The sequence below is a fragment of the Stigmatopora nigra genome, chromosome 20, assembly GCF_051989575.1.
Source record: "Stigmatopora nigra isolate UIUO_SnigA chromosome 20, RoL_Snig_1.1, whole genome shotgun sequence".
Taxonomy (NCBI): Eukaryota; Metazoa; Chordata; class Actinopteri; order Syngnathiformes; family Syngnathidae; genus Stigmatopora; species Stigmatopora nigra.
The window spans coordinates 91,501-97,500 of NC_135527.1; positions in this window are offsets into that span (position 1 = coordinate 91,501).

The window sequence follows — 6,000 nt, forward strand, 5'->3', positions numbered from 1 at the left end:
GGGGCAGCGGTCGGGGGGAGGAGAAGACATTGACGTTGTCCGAGATGCTGGCGGAAGCTGATCTGATCCCTCCGGCCGTGGCGATGAGCGAGGCCCCAAAGGTGAAGGGCGTCAGGGCCAGGCCGGAGATGGCCGTCACGCCGGCTACTTTGGCCTTCTGGTGGAAGGTGGCCAGGTGGCCGGCCAGGGCGCGGAGCTTCACCACGTGCTGCCAGAGGACCTCGGCGCGCCAGGTGAATACCTTGTTGAAGGCAGGCAGGGCTCGGTTCACCTTGTTGGTCAAAGTGGCAAATGACCTGTGGGGAGGGGGGAGATGACGGTTCCAACTTCCCTGGAAAACAGACGGATAGACGGCCTCCCGGCACGCCTACCGGGAATCGTCCCGGTCTTTAAATTCTTCGTCTGACGACAACTCGTCCCACTCTGGATGACAAAATGGGGGGAAAAAAAGTGCCATCTATCACATATAAACCGAAAGCCTTTTAATGACCGACTGTGTGTGTGTGGTGGGGGGTGGTCACCTCTTTTGGGGCGCCACATTACTGGACAATATTGCAGGGTTTTGGGGTCGGAAAAAAATAATTGCAGGGTGCACTTTTTCCAAACGGCCACAAGACGGCAGCAAGAGATCATATTACTGGGAAGTCATTTTCAAATCAAAGAGGGTGTGGCTGAGTTTTTGGTCGGGAAAATAATTGTATGGTGAACTTTTTCAAAACAGCCACAAGATGGCAGAAAGAGACCATATTAATGGGAAATATTTTTTAAATCAAAGCGTATGGGAGGCATTTTGGTTTTCAAGACCAATTGCGGGTTATGTCATTAATCTTGCCTACAAATAAACTAGTTTCAGGGTTAAGGTTATAGTCAAATAAAAGTCAAATCAATTAGAAGAAACTTACATAAAAACTTACATAAGATGACATCTTGAGACAACTTGCGTTGGCGCCCAGAAGAACCTGTAAAGTGGTATGGATTGAGAATGTGTTGCTGCAGTACTTTTTACTTTGAAAAAAATACAAGGCACAACAATATATATTATCATTTAAAATGACAATATATAGTGGTAGCTCGACAAGAAAGAGAAAGAGAGAGAGAGATGAAGGAGAGGAGGGAGAGAGAGAGAGGAGAAGAAGAGGAGGGAGGGAGAGCGGCGGCGGTAGGGGGGGGGGAGAGAGAGAGAGAGAGAGAGAGAGCGGCGGCAGTCGGGGAGAGAGAGAGAGAGAGCCATAACCCCTAACAATAACCCTAACCCAAACCATAACCCAAACCATAACCCAAACCATAACCCAAACCATAACCCAAACCATAACCCAAACCATAACCCAAACCATAACCCAAACCATAACCCAAACCATAACCCAAACCATAACCCAAACCATAACCCAAACCATAACCCAAACCATAACCCAAACCATAACCCAAACCATAACCCAAACCATAACCCAAACCATAACCCAAACCATAACCCAAACCATAACCCAAACCATAACCCAGACCATAACCCAAACCATAACCCAAACCATAACCCAAACCATAACCCAAACCATAACCCAAACCATAACCCAAACCATAACCCAAACCATAACCCAAACCATAACACTAACCCAAACCATAACCCAAACCATAACCCAAACCATAACCCAAACCATAACCCAAACCATAACCCAAACCATAACCCAAACCATAACCCAAACCATAACCCAAACCATAACACTAACCCAAACCATAACCCGAACCCAAACAATAACCCAAACAATAACCCTAACCCAAACCATAACCCTAACCCAAACTATAACCCCAACCATAACCAGATTCCCAACCATAACCATAACCCCAACCAAAACCAGATTCCCAACCATAGCCATAACACCAACCATAACCCCAACCATAACCCAAACCCTAACCCCAACCCCTAACAATAACCATAACCCAAACCATAACCCCAACCCCTAACAATAACCCTAACCCAAACCATAACCATAACCATAACCATAACCCAAACCATAACCCCTAACCCCTAACAATAACCCTAACCCAAACCATAACCCCAACCCCTAACAATAACCCTAACCTAAACCATAACCCCAACCATAACCATAACCCAAACCATAACCATAACCCAAAACATAACCCCTAACAATAACCCTCAACCAAACCATAACCCCAACCCCTAACAATAACCCTAACCCAAACCATAACCCCAATCATAACCATAACCCAAACCATAACCCCTAATCCCTTACAATAACCCTAACCCAAACCATAACCCCAACACCTAAATATAACCCTAACCTAAACCATAACCCCAACCATAACCATAACCCAAACCATAACCCCTAACCCCTAACAAGAACCCTAATCCAAACCATAATCCCATCCATAGCCATAACCCCAACCATAACCATAACCCAAACCATAACCATAACCCCCAACCCCTAACAATAACCCTCACCTAAACCATAACCCCAACCATAACCATAACCCAAACCATAACCCCTAACCCCTAACAAGAACCCTAACCCAAACCATAATCCCATCCATAGCCATAACCCCAACCAAAACCAGATTACCAACCATAGCCATAACTCCAACCATATTCCCAACCATAACCATAACCCAAACCATAACCATAACCCCCAACCCCTAACAATAACCCTCACCTAAACCATAACCCCAACCATAACCATAACCCAAACCATAACCCCTAACCCCTAACAAGAACCCTAACCCAAACCATAATCCCATCCATAGCCATAACCCCAACCAAAACCAGATTCCCAACCATAGCCATAACTCCAACCATATCCCCAACCATAACCATAACCCTAACCGATAACCCCAACCATAACACCAACCATAACACCAACCATAACCCCAACCATAACCCAAACCCTAACCCCAACCCCTAACAATAACCCTAACCCTAACCCAAACCATAACCCCTAACCCCTAACAATATCCCTCACCCAAACCATAACCCCTAACAATAACCCTAACCCAAACCATAACCCCAACCGCTAACAATAACCATAACCCAAACCATAACCCCTAACCCCTAAAAATAACCCTATCCCAAACCATAACCCCAACCCCTAACAATAACCCTAACCCAAAACCTAACCCAAACCTAACCCAAACCATACCCATAACCCCAACCATAACCATAACCCAAACCATAACCCCTAACCCCTAACAATAACCCTAACCCAAACCATAACCCCAACCCCTAACAATAACCCTAACCTAAACCATAACCCCAACCATAACCATAACCCAAACCATAACCATAACCCAAAACATAACCCCCAACCCCTAACAATAACCCTAACCCAAACCATAACACCAATCATAACCATAACCCAAACCATAACCCCTAATCCCTTACAATAACCCTAGCCCAAACCATAACCCCAACCCCTAACAATAACCCTAACCTAAACCATAACCATAACCCAAACCATAACCCAAACCATAACCCAAACCATAACCCAAACCATAACCCAAACCATAACCCAAACCATAACCCAAACCATAACCCAAACCATAACCCAAACCATAACCCAAACCATAACCCAAACCATAACCCAAACCATAACCCAAACCATAACCCAAACCATAACCCAAACCATAACCCAAACCATAACCCAAACCATAACCCAAACCATAACCCAAACCATAACCCAAACCATAACCCAAACCATAACCCAAACCATAACCCAAACCATAACCCAAACCATAACCCAAACCATAACCCAAACCATAACCCAAACCATAACCCAAACCATAACCCAAACCATAACCCAAACCATAACCCAAACCATAACCCAAACCATAACCCAAACCATAACCCAAACCATAACCCAAACCATAACCCAAACCCGAACCCAAACCATAACCCAAACAATAACCCTAACCCAAACCATAACCCTAACACAAACCATAACCATAACCCAAACCATAACCAGATTCCCAACCATAACCATAACCCCAACCAAAACCATATTCCCAACCATAGCCATAACTCCAACCATATCCCCAACCATAACCATAACCCTAACTGATAACCCCAACCATAACACCAACCATAACCCCAACCATAACCCAAACCCTAACCCCTAACAATATCCCTAACCCAAACCATAACCCCTAACAATAACCCTAACCCAAACCATAATCCCAACCCCTAACAATAACCATAACCCAAACCATAACCCCTAACCGCTAACAATAACCCTAACCCAAACCATAACCCAAACCCCTAACAATAACCCTAACCCAAACCATAACCATAACCCAAACCATAACCCCTAACCCCTAACAATAACCCTAACCCAAACCATAACCCCAACCCCTAACAATAACCCTAACCTAAACCATAACCCCAACCATAACCATAACCCAAACCATAACCATAACCCAAAACATAACCCCTAACCCCTAACAATAACCCTCAACCAAACCATAACCCCAACCCCTAACAATAACCCTAACCCAAACCATAACCCCAATCATAACCATAACCCAAACCATAACCCCTAATCCCTAACAATAACCCTAACCCAAACCATAACCCCAACCCCTAACAATAACCCTAACCTAAACCATAACCCCTAACAAGAACCCTAACCCAAACCATAATCCCATCCATAGCCATAACCCCAACCATAACCATAACCCAAAACATAACCCCCAACCCCTAACAATAACCCTAACCCAAACCATAACCCAAACAATAACCCAAACAACCATAACCACGTGCTGCCAGAGGACCTCGGCACGCCCGGTGAATACCTTGTTGAAGACAGGCAGGCCTCGGTTCACCTTGTTGGCCAAAGTGGCAAAGGACCTGTGGGGAGGGGGGAGGGGGGTAGATGTCGGTTCCAACTTTCCTGGAAAACAGACGGATAGACGGCCTCCTGGCACGCCTACCGGGAATCGTCCTGGTCTTTAGATTTTTCGTCTGACAACAACTCGTCCCACTCTGGATGACAAAATGGGGCAAAAGTGCCATATATCACATATAAACCGAAAGCCTTTTAATGACCGACTTTCTGGTAAACGTCCCAGACAAGACCGGCAGGCCGGCCCTCTCGGTTAAAAATGGACTGAACATCTGCCAATTACCGACTCTAATCTTGCCTTGGCTGGCTCCAAAATGGAAAAAAATAACATCTTGTACATTTAAGTTTCAATTACTCACGTTTCACTGTATTCCACCACCCCATCAAACTGTCCGTATCCTGTGAAGAAAAAAGGAAGGAAGGGCGTAAGTGAGACGGGACGGAAAGAGGCGGCGGCTGAGGGAGAGCGAGAGAGAGTGAGAGAGAGCGAGAGAGAGCGAGAGAGAGCGAGAGAGAGCGAGAGAGAGAGCGAGAGAGAGTGAGAGAGAGTGAGAGAGAGCAAGAGAGAGCAAGAGAGAGCGAGAGAGAGCGAGAGAGAGCGAGAGAGAGCGAGAGAGAGTGAGAGAGAGCGAAAGAGAGCGAGAGAGAGCGAGAGAGAGCAAGAGAGCAAGAGAGCAAACGAGAGAGAGAGAAAGCGCGGGAGCAAACGAGAGAGAGAGAGCGCGGGAGCAAACGAGAGAGAGAGAGAGCGTGGGAGCAAACGAGAGAGAGAGAGAGCGCGGGAGCAAACGAGAGAGAGAGAGAGAGAGAGCGCGAGAGCAAACGAGAGAGAGAGAGAGAGAGCGCGAGAGCAAACGAGCGCGAACGAGAGCGAGCGAGCGCAAACGGGCGGGCGCGAGAGCGAGCGGGCGCGAGTGCGAACGGGCGGCCGCGAGAGCGAACGGGCGGGTGCGAGAGCGAACGGGCGGGCGCGAGAGCGAACGGGCGGGCGCGAGAGCGAACGGGCGGGCGCGAGAGTTATGGTTGAGAGCGAGAACGAGCGCGAGAACGAGCGCGAGAACGAGCGCGAGAACGAGCGCGAGAACGAGCGCGAGAACGAGTGCGAGAACGAGCGCGAGAACGAGCGCGAGAACGAGCGCAGAGAACGAGTGCGAGA